We start from the raw sequence: 26,258 nt of genomic DNA on the forward strand, positions 1-26,258 counted from the left end.
TATGAAAAGCCCACAGCTAACATCATCCTCAATGGGGAAAAACTGAGAGCTTTTTCCCTGAGATCAGGAACACGACAGGGATGCCCACTCTCACCGCTGTTGTTTAACATAGTGCTGGAAGTTCTAGCATCAGCAATCAGACAACAAAAGGAAATCAAAGGCATCAAAATTGGCAAAGATGAAGTCAAGCTTTCGCTTTTTGCAGATGACATGATACTATACATGGAAAATCCGATAGACTCCACCAAAAGTCTGCTAGAACTGATACATGAATTCAGCAAAGTTGCAGGATACAAAATCAATGTCCAGAAATCAGTTGCATTCTTATACACTAACAATGAAGCCACAGAAAGACAAATAAAGAAAATGATCCCATTCACAATTGCACCAAGAAGCATAAAATACCTAGGAATAAATCTAACCAAAGATGTAAAGGATCTGTATGCTGAAAACTACAGAAAGCTTATGAAGGTAATTGAAGAAGACTTAAAGAAATGGAAAGACATTCCCTGCTCATGGATTGGAAAAATAAATATTGTCAAAATGTCAATACTACCCAAAGCTATCTACACATTCAATGCAATCCCAATCAAAATTGCACCAGCATTCTTCTCGAAATTAGAACAAGCAATCCTAAAATTCATATGGAACCACAAAAGGCCCCGAATAGCCAAAGGAATTTTGAAGAAGAAGACCAAAGCAGGAGGCATCACAATCCTAGACTTTAGCCTCTACTACAAAGCTGTCATCATCAAGACAGCATGGTATTGGCACAAAAACAGACACACAGACCAATGGAATAGAATAGAAACCCCAGAACTAGACCCACAAACGTATGGCCAACTCATCTTTGACAAAGCAGGAAAGAACATCCAATGGAAAAAAGACAGCCTCTTTAACAAATGGTGCTGGGAGAACTGGACAGCAACATGCAGAAGGTTGAAACTAGACCACTTTCTCACACCATTTACAAAAATAAACTCAAAATGGATAAAGGACCTAAATGTGAGACAGGAAACCATCAAAACCTTAGAGGAGAAAGCAGGAAAAGACCTCTCTGACCTCAGCCGTAGCAATCTCTTACTCGACACATCCCCAAAGGCAAGGGAATTAAAAGCAAAAGTGAATTACTGGGACCTTATGAAGATAAAAAGCTTCTGCACGGCAAAGGAAACAACCAACAAAACTAAAAGGCAACCAACGGAATGGGAAAAGATATTTGCAAATGACATATCGGACAAAGGGCTAGTATCTAAAATCTATAAAGAGCTCACCAAACTCCACACCCGAAAAACAAATAACCCAGTGAAGAAATGGGCAGAAAACATGAATAGACACTTCTCTAAAGAAGACATCCAGATGGCCAACAGGCACATGAAAAGATGTTCAGCGTCGCTCCTTATCAGGGAAATACAAATCAAAACCACACTCAGGTATCACCTCACGCCAGTCAGAGTGGCCAAAATGAACAAATCAGGAGACTATAGATGCTGGAGAGGATGTGGAGAAACGGGAACCCTCTTGCACTGTTGGTGGGAATGCAAATTGGTGCAGCCGCTCTGGAAAGCAGTGTGGAGGTTCCTCAGAAAATTAAAAATAGACCTACCCTATGACCCAGCAATAGCACTGCTAGGAATTTATCCAAGGGATACAGGAGTACTGATGCATAGGGGCACTTGTACCCCAATGTTCATAGCAGCACTCTCAACAATAGCCAAATTATGGAAAGAGCCTAAATGTCCATCAACTGATGAATGGATAAAGAAATTGTGGTATATATACACAATGGAGTACTATGTGGCAATGAGAAAAAATGAAATATGGCCTTTTGTAGCAATGTGGATGGAACTGGAGAGTGTAATGCTAAGTGAAATAAGCCATACAGAGAAAGACAGATACCATATGGTTTCACTCTTATGTGGATCCTGAGAAACTTAACAGGAACCCATGGGGGAGGGGAAGGAAAAAAAAAAAAAAAAGAGGTTAGAGTGGGAGAGAGCCAAAGCATAAGAGACTGTTAAAAACTGAGAACAAACTGAGGGTTGATGGGGGGTGGGAGGGAGGGGAGGGTGGGTGATGGGTATTGAGGAGGGCACCTTTTGGGATGAGCACTGGGTGTTGTATGGAAACCAATTTGGCAATAAATTTCATAAAAAAAAAAAAAACAAATTTGTAAAAAAAAAAAAAAAAAAAAAAAAAAAACCCAACAAAAAAAAAAAAAGAATTTACTTGCAATAAATTAAATAAAATTTGTCATATAATCATATATTATAATATGATTTAAGACTTTATATTTTCATAACACTGATATGTGCATGGATGTAAATATATTTGGGTTTTATTTATTATCCATTGAGATGAATATTGTTAACATTGCTTTACAGAAGCAATGAAACTAACTTATGAAAAGTATGGGTAGTTGTCCCTGCTAAGTGCATATAGGTTCCACTCCATTGTGTGTTTTCCATATCTTTTCATTTGTGGAAGTTAAAGTGTTTATGCTGTGATATAATATTAATATTGGTTACTGAGTGCTTATTCTGTTCTAGGAACTATTCTAAATTCTCTTCCATATAGCAACATTATGGAGTAGGAACTATTATTTCCATATTGTGGATGAGATAATTGATGGCTAAAGGGATTAAGTAATTTGCTGAGATTCTCACAACAGCTAACTAATAGAATAGGGATTTCCACCACACATCCTACACTTGGAAGTGAGTCTAGATAATACTACAATTCTGCTTCAGAATGATTTCTAGACTGGTGTGAGTTTCTAGACTTTGTTCACATACCTCATACTTGCAAGTTGAGAATTTATACTTCGTGGTGTTTAGTTTTATGTTTCAACGTGGCGACTTATAGTTGCAGAGATAGTACAGACAATTACCCAATATCCTGTACCAGTGTCTTCTATAGTTAACATCTTACAATGCCACAGAAGACTTGTCAAAAGTAAGAAATTGAAATTGGTATATGCACCAGCTAGGTGGCAATCGCAAGGCTTTGGGACACTCTCCATATGCATAAGCTCTAAACATGTATCCTATATATGGTGCTCGTTTTTCCATAGCCAGGGTTTTGTGGCCCAGTACTCAAGAGGTGAAAATGGGAGCGGTGATGCTTGCCATTATTCCTTGTGAACCGCTAGCAAAAATTTTGTTTCTTGTCCCTGCAACCTTTTATTCTTCTGGTCGAGAGGTCTTAGTTTCAACGGAAGGAAGCTTCCATCAAGAGACACACAATGACTCCACTGAACTGGTGATTAAGACAGCCACGTGGCCACTTTGGGCTCCTCATGTCTCTGAATCAGGATTAGAAGGGAGTGACACTGTCTTGGGTGATTGGCCTTGACTATCAAGATGAAATTGGGCTGCTACTACACAATGGATGCAAAGAGGAGTAAGTCTGGTATATAAGAGATCACTTAGGGCATGTCTTAGTACTACCATGCTCTCTAATGAGAGGCAATGGAAAACTGTGGCAATCCAATCCAGGCAGGACAACTAATGCCCACACCCTTCAGTAATGAAGGTTTAGGTCCCTATACTAAGCAAAGAGCCATGATCAGCTGAGTGGCTTGTTGGGGGCAAAGTAAATATGGGATGGGTAGTAGAAGAAGGTAGTTATAAATACCAGCTACAATGTTGTGACCAATAGAAGAAACGTGGATTGTCATTCTGTAATTGTTATAAGTAGTTCTCCTTTATTTTATTATGGATATGTGGGTGTATATTATTTATTTATCAAATATTTTTATTCCATCTCTTTTCTCCTTATCATTAAAATAGTATGTATTAATAACAATTTCATATCACATTTTTTAAGTTATGGAATTATCAAGGAGAAGAGCAAATATCATCCAATGACTTTTGTCTTTTTCTGGAGAAAAGGTTAACAGTTTTTGGTTGTACACAGGATAAGTATGTCATAGTAAGCAGAAGTATGACTTTGTCATTGTCTTTGGAGATTAAGTATGTTTTAAGGACATGTGTATGAGTGCCGAGTTGACAAGGAGTGAAATGTGGTGGATAGTTTCATGTGTCAACTTGGCTAAACTATAGTATGAGGTTATTTAACTAAACATTAATCTAGTTGTTGTGAAGAAATTTAGGAATGTAAATGATATCTACAATTGATTAGCTTCAAGTAGATTATCTTCGATAACTCTTGTGGGCCTCATCTAATCAGTTGAAAGCACTTAGAACAAAACAGGGGTTTCCCTGGGGAAGAATAGAACTGATTTTTCCTCATTGAAGAACTCACCAGGATGGGAAAATATTCAGCTATTAGAATTCCCAAGGCCTTGGTCAAATTTGTGACCACTTACAGACCATTTTGGCTCATAGCAAATGAGAGACATGAAAGAGAAAGAGAAGGAATGTGAGAAGAAACTACGAATGAGGGAAATTTTTGGCAACATTAGCGAAGCTTACTGTACCACATTCATAATCTAGTAACACTCCTATCCAGCCCTGGAGTCCTGAATATCCCTTTGGAAGGTTTTTTGCTTTTTTGTGGGTTTTTTTGGGTTTTTTTGTTTGTTTGTTTTTTTAGTTTACTTATTTAAGTAATCTCTACACCTAATGTGGGCCTCGAACTCATGACCCTGAGATCAAGAATCACATGCTCCTCCAACTGAGCCAGCCAGGCACCCCTGAAAAGTATTGATACACATTTGAATTAAACTCAGAATTTTTAAAAATAAGCCCTAATTAAAAATAATTTCTTCTTCCTTAAGACTGCAATAGCAGCTCCTGGCCAAGAATCTAGCTTGCCTTATAGGCTGTGGACTTGCCACCCCTGAACCCTTAACCCCCACAATTCTATATCCCTCTACTACTGTTTCTCTGAAGAATTGTAATTTCAAGTTTAATGTACACTTGAAGGGAAAAAAAAGCAATAGGAAGACGATTAGTTTATTAGTTGGGTCTTATGGCAAAAATGGAGAAGAAATAAGCTGCCAGTTTCCCTTCCTTCTAACCCTTATTCCCTATTAGGATTTAATCATGTTTCAGATGTTCTTGTTCAGTGTATATTTCCTGTCTTGGACTATAGCATGACCATAGCCATTTTTAGTTTATTTATAGGTTATTTCAAGGAAAACCTCTGGGTACAGCTTAGTATCAAAAAGCAGTATCTAAATAAGCAAAATATTGTCTATAGCTCTCCCTCTACAGACTAGGTCTTAGATGTGTGTGTGTGTGTGTGTGTGTGTGTGTGTGTGTGTGTGTGTGTATCTCCTCTTCTGTAAATCAGAATCACACTGTTTCTGACTGGTGCATCTCCAGTAAAGCTGTTAATAGTAGACATTCAGCTGACTTTTCACTGACTAATTTACTCCCAGGTTGGAGACCAACTCAACTAATTATGTCTTTATAAGAATCAAATATTCTTTTTGAATAGGACTCACTCAGTGAGCAACAGAATGGTATGTTAGCTAGTGTACCATTTCATTCAGAAACTGACTAAATAGCCTCTATTTTTCTTAGAAAATGAATCATATCATTAATCTCTAGCAACTTTTTAGACCACAGGCTAACACCTAACTTCTTGTACTTGTGCACCTTCTAGCAAACAAAAATTCTCTATTACAAGCTACAATTCTCAGTTTTCTTATTTTAAAGGTTGTAATAATATTTTTGAAATTGACTGCTATTAATAGTAGTAATATTATTGGTAAAGTGCTTTAAAAATGCCTTCCTTATATACCAATAACTATCATGAAGGGAAATTATATAAACAAGCATAACAATACAGCACTACATGAAATAATAGTTGACTGAATAATGCTAATGAAGCATGATGCATTTGACCTGTTTTTAGCAAAGTTTAATAGCAAATAGTAACAATAACAATAGAAAAAAACAAATTTTAAGATACTTCAAAATATTTTATAAATACAGCCTCACAGTAGTAAGTTAATTATTTAAAGCTATGTAAGTGGATTAATTAGGAAGGAGAGTATTAGGACATAAGTGTCAAAGAGAGTGACTGGAGACATGTGCATTGAGTTGCCAAAAGACAACTGGCTAAAACTCAAAGGACTAATTAAAATTTCAGCCCTAAATAAAAATGAGACTACAGTGGAACATTAGTCAACCATGGTGAGACCCTCCAAAAACAAACATAGATAAACAAAAAAATAGAGTGCCCTTGGCCTCTTGTTCTTCACTTAACTAAGAATAAAGTGTTCCTAAGAGAAATGTATTGACTAAATATGACCCAACCTTTTCATAAGTCAATCCTTCTATGATGTTAATCTACCAGAACAAGATAAAATAAACACATGTATGTCTTTGTAAATGAACACTAATACTGATGAATATAGTGAAAATTGTAAGCTTTTCTCTCAAAGGAATGGTGCTTGTGGAAATAATATTCACCAATATTATTTGTAACTGAAACATGGCAGATAGGTCAGATTGTGATTAATATAATACCAACAGGTCATTTATCTGAGGAAAATGCAGTATTTTGAAATACTGTAAGTCAAATTAATTGTTGAGAGAAAGAGAGAATGGGGGAGAGGAGCAGAGAGGGAGAGAAGGAATCTCAAGCAGGCTCCATGCCCAGCATGGAGCCCGACATGGGGCTGGATCCTACAACCCTGGGATCATGACCTGAACCGAAATCAAGAGTCAGATGCTTGAATGACTGATTAAATATTTTGGGGAAGATAATTTGGAAATAAAATGTGTTTGTAATACACAGAATTACATAAAAATGGCCACAAATAATGGTCATGTCTTTGCATTTTTATATAGCTTTCATGGTGCACATAATTCAAGTGATACATACAGTTCTTAAAAATAAGCAACCCATGGGGCACCTGGGTGGTTTAGTGGGTTAAGCGTCTGACTGTGTTTTGGCTCAGGTGATGATATCACGGTTAGTGAGTTCAAGCCCCATGTCAGGATCTGTGCTGACAGCACAGAGCCTGCTTGGGATTCTCTCTCCCTCTCTCTCTCTCTCTCTTTCTCTGCCCCTGCCTTGCTCATGTTCTCTCTCTCCCTCTCTCTCTCAAAATAAATACATAAACTTAAAAAAAAAAAGAAGTAAAAAAAAATAAGCAATCTACAAACTCGTTTAGGAAGAATTTACATAAAGCTGATTTGTGGTGACAATTCTAGTGCTACTAGTGACAATTAACTAAGGGGTTGAATATTGTGAAGTTTAATTAATTTAATAGCCTTAAAATTTGAAAGGTGACTGATGACTAGGACCAAAGAAAAAAGGCGTAATTAAAGCAGTTAGAGGTTTTGGTTATGGTCAATGATCATATATTTACCTGATTGATAGAAGGATACCTGTAATCAAATTATGTGCATACAACATATTGATTTCTAATTTCATATCTATTTAGAAAGAATATGTCTCTTTCCTAAAGTATTAAATGTCATTAAAATAAGCTAGGCAAAGAAAGAATACAAATCTGATCTGGGTAGGTACAGTTATACTTAATGGTGACAAGGTTCAGCTTATGCTATTAGAGAAAACATTGTTATATATTATGGAATCTACAATATTATCTATTTTAAGACATTTTTAGTACCATTAATAAAGGGAAAAAGTTTTCAATTAAAATTACACATATTCACAAGTTTTAATATGCATCATGATTAAGATATTTTAAAATGTGAAAAAAGTGTGTCTTAGAATTGATAAAATGCTGTTTTTGTATCACAAATAAATTACATATATTTTTTACAAATGAATTAGTAATAGATATTTATAAAGAAATTTGAGAGTCATTGGGGCCCATAACCCCCCATAATCTAACTAGTATGTTTGTGTTTCTTTTCCTATTTATTTTCTCACAGTTCATACACATTCACTTTTACTATTGGTGTCAAAGTCCCTACGTGTTACAGGTTGAATTGTGTCCACCTAAAGACATTGACATTCCAGCCCGCCAATATCTATGAGTGTGACCTTTTCTTGAAATAAGGTCTTTGCACATGATCAAGTTAAGATGAAGTCACTAGGGTGGACCCTAATCAAACATGACTGCATCTTTGTAAAAAAAAGAGGAAAACTTGGACACTAAAATATATGCACGCCAGGTGAAGACAAGATTGGACTGATGTATCTACATATCAAGGAGTGACACAGATTCCCAGCAAACCACCAAAACTGAGAGAAAGGCATGGAACTAATTCTACCACACAGCTCTCAGAAGTAAGCAACCCTGCTGACACTGATTTCAGACATCTATCCTCCAGAACTCTCAGACAGTCAATTGTTTAAGCCACCCAGTTGTGGTGCTTTGTTATGGCAGCCCTAGAAAATGAGCACATTACCAATGAAAGAATGAAATCTGGCCATTTGCAGCAACGTGGATGGAACTGGAAGGTATTGTGCTAAGTGAAATAAGTCAGTCAGAGAAAGACAGATACCATATGTTTTCACCCATAGGTGGATCTTAAGAAACTTTACAGAAGACCATGGGGAGGAAAAAAAGTTACAGAGAAGGAGGGAGGCAAACCATAAGAGACTCTTGGATACTGAAAACAAACTGAGGGTTGATGGGGGGTGGGGGAGAGGGGAAGGTGGGTGATGGGCGTTTAGGAGGGCACTTGTTGGGATGAGCACTGGGTGTTGTATGGAAACCAATTTGTCAATAAATTATATTTTAAAAAAAGAAAGAAAATGAGCACATTAGGATAATTTCTGGATACTTTAGCAAAATATTTTACGGTGTTGTAACAAATGACAGGAATGATTACAATTTGTTTCTTATTATTCTTCAGTTAGGCAAGTAACTTAATCAGAACCCCATTACCAGCATTTTTGTATTTTGCCCACTATTGACTGCTATTTTCCTCCTGTAGTGAGATTATGTATTTAAAAAGTTGTGAATAAAGAATCTGAGAATGAAATATTTGCTACTTTGAAGCAGATAAAACTCTAAAATCAAGTGTTTTCTTAAATTTACTATTTGTTGTAGTGAAGTTTTTCAGAGATACCTCATGCTACACACTGGAATAATCTTACTTCTTTTAATATGTACGTGTCTGTGTACACATGTGCCTGAAACCATGTGTGTGTTTATGACTGTGTGTGTCGAAGAGGGTGGGGAGGGCTAGATTTTCACATATCCTTCTAACGTATCTTTCTGTTTGGTTTGATTTGGTTTTGGTTTTAGTTTCCTTCACAGGGTCTACTCTTCAGATCTTCCTAACAGTTAGTGTTTAAGAAAATCACATGTAGATTAGTAATTGTTAGACACTTGTGCATCTAAAAAGAACAGCTATGATTGAACCTGAGCATTAATCTTCATACACAAAGGGTGTAGGGGAGGAAAGACTTCCTCTACCCTCTTAGCTTCTGTAAGGGAGGGAAAACGATTTCCCTCTGCCTTTTGGAGTTTTTCCTGAGACTCTTATTACAAAAGATAGGTGACCAAGAGGAAAACAAACAAGTTCATTAGCATGTTTACTCCAAGTATACGTGGGAGATACCCAGGGAAAATGAGCAACTCAGAGATGGCTTAGAATTCCAGATTACATAGCATCTTCAACAAAGAATAGTACACTTGTGGAGAAAGGACAGGACACAGGAAATCTGTTTGGGGCCTCCAAGGAATGAGCTAGAGGCCAATTAGTAAAGTTTGTTGTATAGATTCCTTTGATACCTTCTTCAGGCTGATAGTGTCTAACTTTTGGGGTGATTAACTTTTTTTCTTCCTGGTAGAGAGGGGTGGAGGGAGATCTTTGAAAATTTATGTCTTGCTTTTAAGCTAATAAGGAGAGGGGCATTTCTTATATCTTCTCAATTGCCTTCAGTGCAAAGTATCTGTACCCCAAAATCACATATTTTGGGGTGGCATATTCTGTTTTCCTTCACTTCAATAACTGGGTCTATGAAATTAGCGAAGAAGCAAATTAACAGGAGAAAAGATATACAAATTGATTAATTTTTAGTATTACATGCATGGGGTATCACAGGAAAAAACAGTGAATACCCAAAATAATGGTGAGATTTGAGAGCTTATATATCATCTCAATAAGGGAAGAGGAGGAGGAATGTAACCAACTTAGAAGACAGTGAAGGGTGTTTAGGTAAAATGAATGGGCCTTTTCTAAGGCTTTTTTTTTTTTTTTTTTCTTTTCTTCAGAAAGTTTTCTTGTTTTCATTTGACCCAGGTCTTGAGCAAGGGCTTCAGGGAGAGGCTCAGACAGAAGACCGGACACCACAGGGGATGATGCCAGAGGGCCCCTCAAAAACTTCTGGGCTCCCGAGGCTCCTAGTCACGCTTGAGGGTGAACCTTCCGGGGACACCCTCCTCCAGCCCAGCCCGAAAAGTCTCACCTCCTCCTGTAGGAAGTGGTTCTCCAGGAAGTCACAGAGATGGCTCTCTCCACGCGCACGCAGATCCCGAAGGGCTTGGTTCAGGATCTTCCCCAGAACCTTGGCGGCTTCCTTGGCCTCCAGGGTTTTACCCCCACTCCTCTCGCGACGGCTTCTGTACTTTCCCGAAAAGGGCACGCAGCCGCCCCCTCCCCCACGCTGGTTTTGCATTTTCAAGGGACGCTGGGTGATCTCGCTTCTCCTCGCCAAAGGGCAGAAGTGGCCCACGCCCTGCAGAGCCACACCCTCCAGGCCAGATAGAAGCCCAGAGAAAGGTAAGTACAGGAGGCCTACAAATGCAGGTTGGCCAGCTAGTTGAGTGCAGGTAGTTCTGAGAAATCTGGGAGCTCCTGGTTGGTGGGCAGCAAAAAATTAAGCGCAAATAAACAAAGTGGTTTGGTCCCAACGGCAGATGATAGCAGAAAAGATGGTCTGGGAGGCTGTGACTGGACAGGAGGTTAGAGGTTGGTCAGAGGCTAGAAGAAGGGGAGTCTCGGCCTCTGTTACCTGGGAGCATTGCCGGAGCAAGAGGGAGCATTGTCGAAGCAAGAGACAAACCCCAGGCTGGCGGAGTGCTGCCTTTTCTTTCTTTCTTTCTTTCTTTCTTTCTTTCTTTCTTTCTTCCTTCCTTCCTTCCTTCCTTCCTTCCTTCCTTCCTTCCTTTCTTTCTTTTTTTTTAAACAAACCATTTTATTAAGCTGGGTGGACGGGAGCCTGTAAGGAGAGTGGGGGACAGGTGGCAGTGCGGCATTGGAGCGCCCAGAGGGGTGAAGGGAGGAATCAGCGGTGGCTCTGTGCGCCAGACCGAGGAGGGCCAGCTTGGGGCTCTCTTTTGGGGGAATGGGAAAAGGAGGAAGAGGCCAGACAGCCACTTTCCTCTCCTGTCACACACACGCGCGGCATTAAGAAGCAACTCCGTACCGCGCAGAATATATGGGGAAGTCCTTCCCCTGAGCCCCGGACGCTGCAGGGTGGGAGGGGCCGTTCTGGAGGACTGTGTTGAGGCCTCCAGCTTTGGACTGCTCCTCAAACCCCTCCCCAACACCGTTCGGTCAGGCAGCTTTGAAAAGGAAACTAGGGGCGCCTGGGTGGCGCAGTTGGTTAAGCGTCCGACTTCAGCCAGGTCACGATCTCGCGGTCCGGGAGTTCGAGCCCCGCGTCGGGCTCTGGGCTGATGGCTCAGAGCCTGGAGCCTGTTTCTGATTCTGTGTCTCCCTCTCTCTCTGCCCCTCCCCCGTTCATGCTCTGTCTCTCTCTGTCCCAAAAATAAATAAACGTTGAAAAAAAAAAATTAAAAAAAAAAAAAAAAAAAAGGAAAAGGAAACTAAACCCTAACTTCCCCTGAAATCCTAGGCAGACAAGTACATCTGTGTGAGGGACTCCTGGGTTCAAATATTTTCTGCTCCTCTCCCATATGGACCCTTGTCAAGAATAGCTGCCCTGAACTTCTCCAGCAGATGGAAGGTATGATGGTTTGTGACTAAGTTTGTCTGGGTGCTGTGTGCGCTTCTAGTCCCCTCTCCTGAGAGAAGGGGTTCATCTGGCTAGATGATACTCTTGGGGAGGGGATTTCAGACAATTGAGTTCCCTTTGGAGGATCTGGTTTTCAGGCAGATCAGGGGAGTTCAGAGAAAGGCTCTTCCTGCATTTACTGCTTTTCAAGTGTGTTTAGCTCCAAATTACCAACTATCATAGCGGCATATTTGGGGATGGCATGTTGAACTACTTCAGGGTGATACAATTCTAGAGAAAGTACCTCTGATAAACTCAGTCAAATCAACATGTGGAAAATAACAAGAATGTTATAGAAGACCATTTCCATCATATAGAACTACTATCATAATCCCAACAGGTGTTGTTTGTTTTTTTTTTTTTTAATATTAACATCAATATTTTCAAAGCCCATACTAAAAATATCAAGATTTTGGTGCAAATAGTTCATTTCAGAAATGAATTTGAAGCAATAGAAATGCCTGTCAGATGCCTCACTGATTAATTGAAAGATCATATTTCTTTTTTCCTTGATAAGCACACTCATATATGTTTATACTATGCGTTCAAAATGTGCCATGTCAAAAAATATACTATAATTTGAGCCATATTTTTGAGCATTTAAATTTTTGTTATAAAACTTAGAAAGTCTTTCAAACTTTGTGGTATTTTTCAGAATTACAAATAATTAGTGTCCTGTGATAAAAATGGCTTTGGAGGGAGCTCTACTCCAGAACAGCTGTGTGAGGAGCTCTATGGCCTTTATCTTAGCAGAATAACCATAACAGATAAAAATTACAAAATAAGTGACCTTGTAAAGTTTCTGCAAATTTTCATAAGAACATGGAGAAAATGAAGAAACTGTTTTCAAAAAAAAAAAAAAAAAATCTACTAGACCTCATGGCCCTTGGGGCCTATGTCTTCTCCCAGCTCCTAGTTAAGGGCTGTGGTATCTCTCTGAGACAGTCAGACATTTTCCATCCTTCCCCACCGTTGGCTAACTGCAGAAGGATGAAATTGCACAGGGTGAACTTCAGTCAACTGCAGCTGATAAATTGGGGGCCACTTTCTCCCACCCTACCCCAATTTGTAGGGTGAGCGTCTTACCCAGGTGTGGCAGGGGCAAATACTTTGGCCCCAATTTCCCTCACCCCAGCTCACTTACAGTGTACAGGTTCCACCTTGAGAGATGCAGGAAGAGAAGACCAGGCTTAACCACCTCTGTATAACACCCAGTCATCCCAAGAGAAGTGAGCCACTGTCCCTACCCTCAGCTCCAGAACAGAAACTCAGAGATTTTTTTGCTCAGAGAAAGAGGCAAGCTAGAAGAACAGAGAACACCAGAACTGTCCTCCAGGGAACTGTATTTTTGGGACATAGTTTGGGAAAGTTCAAGCATAAGGATGTTATAAAGGGGGGAAATAGTGTAGATTTTGACGATAAGCCATGAAGATAAAGCTGCTAGTTTCATGACAGCAATAAATTAATCACAAGCTACTAGTGTACCAAAAGAGAACTAGGAAAAGAGACAGCTAAAAAGACGCCCCCTGTGGTCAGAAGAAAAACTGACCTCAAAATACACATGCAAAGGCACCTATTTTAACCTGAGTCCAAATTATGTCAAAAACAGTAGAGTGCTCAGCTGGCAATTAGCGGAGTCTTAACAGTTGGATGTGATACCAACAGAAGTAGACAACATAACATAAAGATCAAGGAAAGAGACAACACTCTGCTAAAAACACTGTCATTCCATGGTTAGTGTGAAAAGACTGTCCTCTGTGAGGATTGGCATCAGAGGTTTCACACTGTGGGGAAAAATAGACTTCACTGAATTAAGTTCATCCAAGTCAATAAATAAATAACAAGCACCAACCACAGAAACTCCCAAAGAGAAAGGGATCGGTATCCAGAGTCAGAAACCAGTCATTGCAATTGCTCATATGAGACATTTGATTCCCACTTGGCACTAGACTGCTAATGCCCGACCCCCAGTGATGCTGCCACACTTAAATACCATGCTTCCATTATGAATAATTTCTGCACCCAGTTTTTACCTACCTGTTTCCTAAGGTACTAGAGTTGGTCAAACATGTTTTAAATGTCATAATATGTTTAAAATATGTATTTCTCAAGTGATCTATTACCTATGATAAATTTATCAATTTGAGGTTGAAGATAAGCAAAACATTTCAATATATTAACCATTATTCCCTCATTTAAATATAACAAGTTCTTTATAAGCACTGGTGATGATGGAACATGTCTCTTTTCATTAAAAAAATATAATTTTAGGGGCGCCTGGGTGGCTCAGTCGGTTGGGCGTCTGACTCCTGATTTTGGCTCAGGTCATGATCTCACGGTTCGTGGGTTTGAGCCCCGTGTCCCACACTGACAGTGCTAACCCTGTTTGGGATTCTCTCCCTCCCTCTCTTTCTGCCCCTCCCCTACTCACTGTTGATCTCAAAAAAAAAAAAAAAACACGGGGCGCCTGGGTGGCGCAGTCGGTTAAGCGTCCGACTTCAGCCAGGTCACGATCTCGCGGTCCGTGAGTTCGAGCCCCGCGTCAGGCTCTGGGCTGATGGCTCGGAGCCTGGAGCCTGTTTCCGATTCTGTGTCTCCCTCTCTCTCTGCCCCTCCCCCGTTCATGCTCTGTCTCTCTCTGTCCCAAAAATAAATAAACGTTGAAAAAAAAAAAAAAAATTATAAAAAAAAAAAAAAAAAAAACACAACAAACTTTAATGTATATATATTATATATGTATATACATTATGTATGTATATACATTATGTATGTATATATAATATATCTAATTTTAATATTTAATTATATTAATATTATTATACATTATACATTAATTATATATAATTTTAATATTTAATTACAAACTCTAAAATGTTGCTAGCTACTACATCATGCAGCAAAAGGATGGCACAGTCCGTAGAAACTATGAAAAAAAAGGTTTAAGAACACAATAGGAAACTTTGCATTTACATTCAGTATCTCAATACCTAAAGACAATTTTGAGAGTAGAAGACAGCAACTGCGTATTGGAACTACGATTTGTAGCCATAAGAGAATTGGGAGTATTTAAAGATATCAAATCTTTGGGAGAATCTTTTATTTTTTATCATTTTATTTTTGAAGCTCTTTCTTCAGGCACCAATACCAAAGGATAAAGAAACACAGTTCAAATGACAGCCACTTCACAAGGCTTTGTAAAACGTGTGAAAAATACATTTCAAAAGAAAGAAAAACTCAAGTTTTTCCCAAAAGTATATACCACTGGGTTCTGTTGTTATTTTTCTTGTTTCCTCAAGTGAGAAATTTAAGAAGGGAGCCTGACAGAGGTACTAGCTTGGGTATAATTCAAGGGGATTTATAATAAAAATTAAATGGGATTCGAATTTTTAAGTACAAGTTATAAGGCTCTCAAGCAAATGCCTGTATTACTAAAATAGAAATTTTAAAAATGATTACTGTTTCTGACACTCAAAATGTAAACCCTTTTTTCTTTTATATCATTTCATCTTCTTAACCTCAAATGAGTAAGATATTTTGAGATTTTTTTGTTATACATATTTTTTCATGTACAACTTTATTATTTGATAATTTTCTTCTTTTTATAAGTGTTGCCATATGTATCATATGGCAACATATAAACTTTTAAGTGTATTTATTCTAGAAGTTAATGAAAGCAGTAAGGATCTTGTTTTTAGGATTATAAGAAAACAGTAAATTTAATCCCAACACATTAAAAAGGACATCAGCTTGATTAATTCATTTTATAAAATTGAAAATATCTACTGAGATTAAATATTATTTTTTCCAAGTTCAATTTTTGTTTTAGCTCCCATTGTGGATTTTCATTTATTAAACAGCTTTAACTCTCAGTCAGATGTTTTGGTTTTCTAATATTTGTTCCAAAATCTTGAAAACATATCTTTATTAATTATAGTTGGGCAGCCTAAAGTGAGTAAAATGGGTTAAATTATTCTCTTTTCAGCCATGACCTGTTATGTATTTATAACAGATACCCTGTAGATTCAGTTTAAGCTAATCTTAACCAATGATGAAAGATGTGTTCACTTCCCTGTAATGTTGGCTTAGTTTAGTGTCAAAAGCACCAGGACAGCAAATTCTCAAGTCTTCACATATCAGAAAGAGAGAAACTTTTGAAATAGTTTTCAGAAGTCAGAAAGGACATCTATATAACCTTGCCCTATATACTTGGCTTGCATACCAAACACTGAGTGAAAGATTTGACTTGTGTTGTTTCAATTCCTTCAATTCTTTTGCATAACAGCCCTTGTCACTAGTAATATAACAAAGACTTCCAAAATGAATCTGTTTAAACTACATAGTCTCACATAAGAAATAACTTTTAAAAAGTTACAGTACGTGTTCTTTCTAATGAGTTTTTCATAGGACCAGACTATATACCTTTGTTTTTTAAAGTAACAAGTTTTGAACTACTTTATATTTTTTGAAGTGACAATATGTAACAGGTGTTCACCATATGTAGAAAGGTGATCAAAATGAATTAAGATAGTTAGGTGTTAAAAAACATGATAGTGTTACATATCTTACTTTTTTCTACTCTACTGAAATATAATTGACATATAATGTTGTGTAAATTTAAGGTGTATGACATAATGATTTGATATAGGTATATAGTGCTAAATGATTACCTAACATAGTTAACGGTTTTTTTTCTTGTGACAAGAATTTCAAGATCTACTGTCTTAGCAACTTTCAAACATGCAACATAGTATTGTTAACTATAGTCATATGTTTTACTGTATTACATACACAGAATTAATTTATCTTATAACTGGAAGTTTGTACCTATTCACCACTTTCAACCAGTTCTCCCATCCCCCTGTCCCCACCTCTGGCAACCACAAATATGAGCTCTGTCTCTATGATTTTGTTGGTGATTTTTTTTTCAGATTCCACATAACTCTGTATACTAATACTCAAGGAATGAGGTACCCAAAAACAGTGATAGGTAAGAATTAGCCCTAGGAAAAATTGGGAAATTAGTCAAGTGTTTGTTTCTTCTTTCCTTTTATCTTTTTTCAGTTCATCTCTTCCATGACATCTGTTTTGCCATTTTGCTCCATAGCTATTCAAGACTTTCAAGCACTGCTCTGTATGGTGGGTGGATATAATCTTGCCTTTTTTGCAATAACCCCCATAAATACATACCTACCTGGCATCTATTTCCTCAGGTCCCTTAATGTTTCTAAAGTTCATTAATATAAAAAAATAGTCTGGAAAAATATGTTAATGGATATTAATGGCTTACAATTTCTTCTTCCAAAATAATACAGTTGCTTTTTAAATAGTTTCTCCTATGAATACGTAGCATTAAGTATAAAGAATAATTATAGCAGCAAAAATTTAACACAGTTAGATAAATGGAATTTATTTTTGGTAAGCTGAGCCTTTTAGCACCTACTCTGATGACACATACTTTGGAAAGTCCTATAAAATACACCTTTGGTATTCAAAATGTAACCTGATGATTTTTCAATCATATCTCAAACTTGGAGACAGTATTTTAAAACTTTGGTCTATATCAGATGAATGTTCTGGGTTAGGGACCCAGAGATCTGTAGCAATATAATGAAAGTTCTCTTTCATATAGAAAGTAGAGGAAGACTTGGGATTTATTGCATACATATAAGAGAATTATATACAATTTTTCCCCCATCTTAAGCTTAATGCTATATAACACATTAATATCATATGTACTGAGTTTCTTATATTTTATAATTTATTCTTAACATAATTCAATACTTAAACAGTGGTGCCAAAAGTAAGTTTATTGTCTTTTTCTACTCTCATTTTTTGGTGTCTTTTAAACTTGTTTCTAGACTTTTTTCTGCATTTTTAAAATTAAAATGGTTCCCTTATTGTGTCATGTCATTTTTATTAGTTCACTTTAGTCACATCCTCCTATTCTGAATTCAAAGATCAAGCTTTTAAAATATAGCCATTGTTAATTTATTTGTATAATTTTCTTTAGCTCTTCCTAGAGATTTCCTCTGCTTCAGATGCAGTGATGAGAATGTCCGCCTCTGTACTTCTTCAGTGACAATGACACACCCATAACACCCCCTGAGCTCCACCCTGCTTTCAGTAGCTGCCTCTGCATGTTACCTCACTTCTGTGTTCTTCCATAGTTTTTCTGATGATGAAACAGTGGAGTGATTACTTTCCATCCTATACATCTCAATTAGGTCTTTGTTAAAAATAGATTTTCCCTTGCAAGAAACATGAATGTAATGGTGCCTTTTGTGTCACACTATTAAATATCTTCCCTGGAAGAACCATCTCAGGAATCTATGCTTTAATATTTTCATGGTCACAGTTATCCATGCTATCCTTGTCTTTTAGAGATATAAAGAGGCATTTTAAATGCAATAAGCATCAGTGAATTTCAGATTCAGTCTGTCCAGTTAACGCTAAAACAAGTAAAAATATATACATATGTACATTTATACATACATAAAAATAATTAAAATATAACAAGAAAGCCCATATAAAAGAACACATGGCTATGAATTATTCTTTTTTACTCTCTCAGTAATTGTCAAGATTTTCAAAAAGAAAACATGCTACAAGTATTTCCATATACTTTAATATGAAATATAATTTATAAATACCCTGATATATGTAGCTATGGACAGTACAGATACAGACACAGATATAGATCAGTCAAGGTTTCTTCAAGAATGCAGAAGACTATATATTACAAAAATAGCAAAGGTGAGAGGAGTCACTTACCAACAATTTCAGCCAGTGGTATGAAGACAGGTGGCTCTTAATAACTCTCTAAAAAGTTGCTGCAATTTACAAGGGTCTTTGGGAAGTCTTCACAAATTTTGTGGTTTGGGCCACAAAAGTGAACAGTTATCCAGATAACCAACTGTGAACTTAATATCGGTATCTGCCTGAGACACCTCTTTCTTCCTCGTGTACAAATCTTGTTAGATTACTTCTCATTGATAAATTCTGGAAGAGCGTAAAGTGATGGTGAACTTCCAAGAGACCACCCAGGACAAACACACATACAGAAAAATCGAAGAAAATTGAAAGGTCCATACAGCTGAGCAGTAAATTATAAAGCAATCACCAATGGAAGTACCAATCAGATAAAAAAAATGAAACAAAAGTGACATTGCCAGCATCCATGAAGGTGATCTCATTCTTCTTCCTAACTATCTTCTTTGTACCCAAGAAGTGATCTCACTTACAATATTTATAATCATTTTTCCTGACATTTCTTTATTGTTTTACAACAGACACAGTAATTTTTAAATACAATAGTTTACATTGCCTACTTTGATCATTATATAATTGGAATCTTTATGTGTTGCTGGCTTGCTTAATTTACTAAGCAGTAAGTTTGTGAGGTTTATTCATGTTGCTTTGTGTAGAAGATATTCCAGACAAACTTTTTTTGTTGTAAACACACACATCACCTAAAATATACCATCTTGACCATTTTTTAAAATGTTTATTTATTTTGAAAGAGAGAGAGAGAGAGCACATGAGAGAGAGCAAGGGAGAGACAGAGAGAGGGAGACAGAGAATCCCAAGCAGCTCTGCGCTGTCAACACAGAGCCCGTCGCGGGCTCAAACCCATGAACCCATGAACTGTGGGATCATAACCTGAACCTAAAGCAAGAGTCAGCGCTTAACCAACTGAACCACCCAGGCACGCCCCCCACCACCATCTTGACCATTTTTAAGTATACAGTCAATGGTACTATGCATTCACAGTGTTGTGCTACCAACACCACCACCCATTTCCATAGTATTTTTACCTTATAAAATTGAACCTCTGTACCATTAAACAATAACTCCCTATTTCTCCTCTCCCTTGTCTCTGGAAACGACCCTTATATTTTCTGTCTCTATGATTCTGACTACTCTTAAGTACCTCATATAGTGGAATCATATAGTGTTTGCCTTTTTGTGACTGGCTTATTTCCCTTAGCATTATGTCCTCAAGTTTCATCCATGTTGTAACATATTGCAGGACATTCTTCATTTTCAAAGCGGAATAATATTCCACTGTGGAATAATATTCCATTCCATACATATATACATGTATGTATGTATATACACACATATGTGTACATATACACATAATATGTGTATATATGTGTGTATATATATATATGTAATACGTATGTGTGTGTATATATATATATGTAATATGTATGTATATATATATATGTAATATGTATGTATATATATAGCATTCTCTTATAGAACCATCCACCAATGGACACGTGGGTTGCTTCCACATTTTAGCTTTTGTGAATAAGGGTCCTATAAACACGAGTATACATATATCTCTTTGAGATCCCACTTTCAACTCTATTTGGTACATACCCTAAGGTGGAAATGCTGAATCATATGGCTATTCTATTTTAATTCATACTGTTTTCCACAGTGGTTGTACCATTGTACATCCTACCAACAGTGCACAGGGGTTTCAATTTCTACACATCCTCACCAATATTTGTTGTTCTTTGTTTTGTTTTTTTGTTTGTTTGTTTGTTTTCCCAGGAACCATCTTATTGGGTGTGAGGTAATAATCTCATTCTAGTTTTGACTTGCATTTCCTTATATTCAGTGATGTTGAACATCCTATTGTTGTGCTTATTGGCCTCTTTCGAGAAGTTTTTATTCAATTTCTTTGCCATTTTTTTAATAGAGTGATCTGTTTTTTGTTTGTTTGTTTGGTTGGTTGGTTGGTTGGTTTTTGGTATTGCTGAGTTTTGGTAGTTCTCTATATATCCTGGATATTAATCCTTTACCAAATATACGATTTGCAAATATTTTCTACCCTTGTGGGGTCTGCCTTTTTATTTTGTAGATAGTGTATTTTAATGCATAATTTAAAAAAATTTTCATAAAGTTCAATCTATTTTATTTTAATGCTTGTGCCTTTTATGTCATATCCAAGAAAGCAATGCCAATACCAATCTCATGAAATTTTGCCCTATATTTTCTTCTAAGAGTTTATAGTTTTAGGTCTTATATATATGTCTTTGACCCACTTGGAGTTTATTTTTGTATGTGGTGTTAGATAAGAGTACTGCTTCATTCTTTTGCATGTGGATATCCAGTATTCCCAGAACGATTTATTGAAAAAACTGTCCTTTCCTCATTGAATGGTCTTAGCATCCTTGTCAAAACTCATTTCACTGTATATTTGAGAGTTTATTTCTGGGTTTTCTATTCTGTTCTATTGGTAATTATGTATATGTTTATGCCAGTACCACACTGTTTTGGTTACTATAGTTTTGTAGTAAGTTTTGAAATCAAGAAGCGTGGGCCCTCCAGGTTTGTTCTTTTTTAAGATAGTTTAGGCCATGCAGGATCACTTGAGATTCCATATGAATTTTATGGTAGGAGTTTTTATTTCTGAAAAAATCATCATTGGGATTTTGATAGGGATTGTATTGAATTTGCAGATTGTTTTAGTAGTATTGACATCTTAGCAATATTAAGTCTTCCAATCTGTGAACATGAGATATGTTTCCATTTATTTGGGTCTTCAGTCTCTTTTAGCAATGTTTGGTGGTTATCACTGTGCAAGTCTTTTACCTCCTTGATAAATTCTTAAGTACTTATTCTTTTTGATACTATTCTGAATTGAGCTTTTTTTAAAATTTTTTTTTCAAATTGTTTATTCTTGGTGTATAAAAATGCAACTAGTTTTTTGTGTTGATTTTGAGTCCTGCTACTTTACTACTTCACTGAATTCATTTGTTCTGACAGTTTTTTTTTTTTTTTTTTTGGTGAAATCTTTAAGGGTTTCAACATAAAATACCTACAATACTCTGCAAACAGAGATAATTGTATATCTTTCCTTTCAATTTTGATGTCTTTTATTTCTTTTTCTTGCCAAATTGCTCAGGATAGGACTTGTAGAACTGTATTGAATAGAAGCAGTGACAGTGGGCACCCTTATCTTATCCTTGCCTTATATAAAAGCTTTCAGTTCTTCAGCATTAAAGTTCTTCAGCTTTTCATGTATGGCTTTTATTATATTGACCTAGTTTTCTTCTATTCCTAGTCTATTGAGTGTTTTTATTATGAAAGGATGTTAAATTTTGTTAAACACTTTTTCTGTATCAATTGAGATGGTATGTGTGTATACACACACACACACACACACATATATATGTATATATATGTACATATACATATACATATATACATATACATATATATGTATTTATATATATGTACATATACATATATACATACATATATACACATATATACATATATATGTATATATATACATATATGTACATATATATACATATATATATGAAGAGGAAGTGGAGGTGGGGCAGAGAAAGAGGGAGACAGAGGATCCAAAGCAGGCTCTGTGCTGACAGCTGCGAGCCTCATGTGGGGCTCAAACTCACAAACTGAAATCATGACCTGAGTTGAAGTCAGAGGCTTAACTGACTGAGCCACCCAGGTGTCCTGAGATGGTTTATTTTAAGATCATTGTAGATACACATACAATTGTAGGGAATAAGAGATCTTGCATATCTTCTACCTAGTTTACCCTAACAGTAATATCTTGCAACTTGAATAATATTTTAAATATATCATTGTGTTTTTATCTTCCATATTTTGTGTACATATTTTTGCCATTAATTAAAGATGTCTGTCTGCTTTGGAATCAGGGAGAGAGAAATGGAGGGAGGTAGAGAAGCCAGTAGAATTGTTAAACTGGGAATGAAATAAAAAGAAGTAATTAACACAGCACTAACTTTATAAATAGAACTATGAAGCAAGACATGATCTTTAAAGTTTTTACCTGAAAGATGAATTTAATCACTAATTGTGATTAATATATTAGGGTCAACTTTGATGACCTAACATGAAATTAATACAAGAAAGTTCCTCAGAATACAGGAACTGGGAGGGAGCTATTGTGCCCATTCTCACCAAAGGAACTGTGGGGGGAAAAACAGAGAGAGAACTAGTAAAGACAGATTGATGTGTTTTGTCTCTCCACTCTCTTGCTTTTGGTTGAAGGAAAGTTTTAGGTGAAATGAAGGGAATATAGAGAACATGAAAATTTTGCCTCAGTGTAATTTGACTCTATGAAGAAATAACATTTCATTCTTAATGGTGACCTGGGATAGGTTCTTTATAGTTATCTCAAAGTTAATTTGGCAGTATAGAATCATTATGTAGAGTGAAGGCAGCTACTAAATCATTTTTAGTAATCACCATCAAATTCTTTGGCATGAATAAGACCCAAAGTTTCCCAAATGCTTCCAATTAATAATACAGAAAATAGCAGAAATTAAAACCACCAGAAGTGCATGAGGCCAGCTAAGACAAGGATCATATGAAGGAGCCTAGGCTAGGAGACCAGAAGCAGTGACTGCCTACAACATGGGAAAGAGCTGGCTAATGCCTAGAACATGTGACAACTAAAGCAAGACCCAGTCAGCCATGGATTGCGTTAGTCCTGTGTAAAGTTACAAGCCCACAGATTTAAATATTCACAGATTCAGCAGAAAACCCCTGGAAAGGGCTTGTGATCAAGACCATTTATGTCTTAGTGGTTACCAGTTCACAGAGTAGATCAGACCAGTGACTCCACAGCAGAGATCAGGCAACAAAGACTCTGTGAGGTTTTCAGGTACTCTTTCTCTTCTGCTGTTAATAGCACAGAGAAGTCAATATTCCACATCACCTTGGAGAGGAGCAGAGAGAGATAGAACTCAAGAGAATAAACATTGCTTTACCAACCTTTAAAATAAATGTATTTAAGGCACTAGAGTAAAATTACATATTCTCACTGCCTTGAAGTTGTCCTTGAAGATCAAATCAGTTACACATAATATAAAGGTACTTTTTATCTGCAGATGTATTACTTCATGAGTACACCTTTAATCCCATTATGTGCCTATTGATCTTTATCTTCTCTACTCCACAGCTCATATGTCCCAAACTAGTTCCTTCACTGACTTCCTCATGTACCCATTAATTATTTTCTACATTTACTGATACAGTACTTCCCTGATCTTTACTTATGCAAATCACCATATGTTCTACAAAATCAAATGCCTCTCTGCTCCACAAAGATGTCACCACTGACTTCAATCCATAAAAATTTTCCACTTCTCTAAAATTGTTTGTGATTACTATCACTCAGTTTAACATACAATTAAAAAAAGGCTCGTATATTTCATTGTTCTTTCTTTCCTCCTGTTTATCTCATATGAAGTATATGTAATCTGGTAACTGGTAAGGAAACAACAATTTTAGAAAGAAGTATTTCCTCATGAAAGGCCGTGTCCATTGTCATGTCTCTGAGATTTTCTGAGTTTTCCATTATGTCTATTAGGCTCACTCTACCTAAATTAAGTAAACATCTTTATGTCTTATATATTTTTCATAAGTTAATTTTTACCTAATTTCACAGCATTTTGGAGAACTGTGACATGTATACAATGAGTGAAAAGTCTAAAACTAGGAATTGCTACACAAAACCTGACATGCTTTTACATTTATTTACTGTTGTAACATTAATATTGTCATTATGAACACTCAAAAGATGCAAGTTATTTGATTACACAGCCATATTATAAAATTATTCCTTTAAAAATATTACAAAGTAAGCAAAAGGAAAGATAATTAACAAATAATTGAAAAATTCAACCAATGAATGATTTTTTTTTTTTACTTCATCAACTTGATACCAAAGTAGTTAATATAAGCTTTGGCTTTTTTGTCTGTCTGATGTATTGTTGGAGTGTTTAAGTACTTACTGTCTGGTTTCTTCTTTGTGTAACTGAAAAACCTACAACTGTGGTTAATTCACTGTCAATCTTGTGTGTTTCTGCAAAATTAATCATAACAGCAGAAAAGATATGTGTGATTGAGAAGAGGCAGAAAATGAGGATAATGAAATTTATGATCCTTAAAATAATGCACATTTACCACATCAGTCTTTCTCCTATGTGCCTTATATTCACCTTGAAAACCAAAAATATAAAAAGATACATATCACAGCTTCATTACATACACTCTCCTTTAATACATAGAGGCACAATAACATTAGCTGAAATCATTTTATAAATGTTTATAAATGTTCTTATTACTTTTACGCCATCTTTTAATTAAGTCAGATAATATTTTACAAGTTAAAAAAATAGAACATATGTCTTTTGAATTCTACCTTAATCACCTCACATGGGAACCATGAATTTAAAAAAGTAAAAAATTTATTGGCATCTTTTGATATGAGTCACGTTCATTTTGGTTTCATTTCTAAAATATCACATAACTTTTCTTATTTTTCACAGACATACTCATAAGAGTGAATAATATGTGCTTTCTAGGAAATACAATATTAAATTTGAATCTGCTCATATTACCATGCTGAAGAATATATTATTTAGTGTCAATTAAAACTCAAAATATTGATTTAGGCCCCAAAGTAAGGATTTTATTTCTTTGTTTTTTTTTAATTTATTTATTTATTTTGAGGGAGAGAGAGAGAGAGAGAACCAGTGGGAGAGGGGCAAAGGGACAGGAGGACAGAAGATTCAAAGGGGGCTCCATGTTGACAGCAGAAAGCCCAATGTGGGGCTCGAACTTACAAACCATGAGTTCGTGACCTGAGCCAAAGTTGGACACTTAACAGACTGAGCCACGCAGGCACCACCCAAAGTAAGGATTTTAAATTAGATGCTATTATAAAATGCAAGATAATTTGCCTTCAATCAACATTTCCTCTTTTTTTTACCACTTTAAGTTTCATAAGAGATATATATATGTGTCATAAAATATATGCAGTATAGATATATTACATATTATATTAAGTGTCCATAATGTGTAATATATATGCACATATACACTATATTACTCTGTGGTTAGAAATATATGTATACAACTCTGGAGTTAGAAATTGGTCCCCCAAAATGAAGCCCCATTGCTACCCAAGAAAAAAAGTTAAGACCTAAAAAAATCTCTATATAGTCAAAAAGCATATCTTATTTTATAGTATTTGTTAAGCTTAATATGTCTCTTGCCATTTTATCAGCAAAATAGAATGATAATGGAAATAATCTCACTTGATGATTTCCTTGTTTTTTCCCTTTGGAAATGAGACAATATTTAAAATAGGTTTTCTTAAAGAAGGACTATAAATATTTTTTAGATAAAAATATCAGTATCTTAAATACCTCTGAGACTGTTCCGTTCAGAGAGATTAGTTCATCATAGTTGTGCATGTTCATTTACCTACACAATAATTTTTAAGAAATATGATTAGAATTTACCCAGCATAAATTATTTGTACTCACCTCATTACTTGCTACTTTTGGTGGCTGACATATCTCAATAAA

This window comes from Lynx canadensis, chromosome C1 (assembly GCF_007474595.2).
Source record: "Lynx canadensis isolate LIC74 chromosome C1, mLynCan4.pri.v2, whole genome shotgun sequence".
Lineage (NCBI taxonomy): Eukaryota > Metazoa > Chordata > Mammalia > Carnivora > Felidae > Lynx > Lynx canadensis.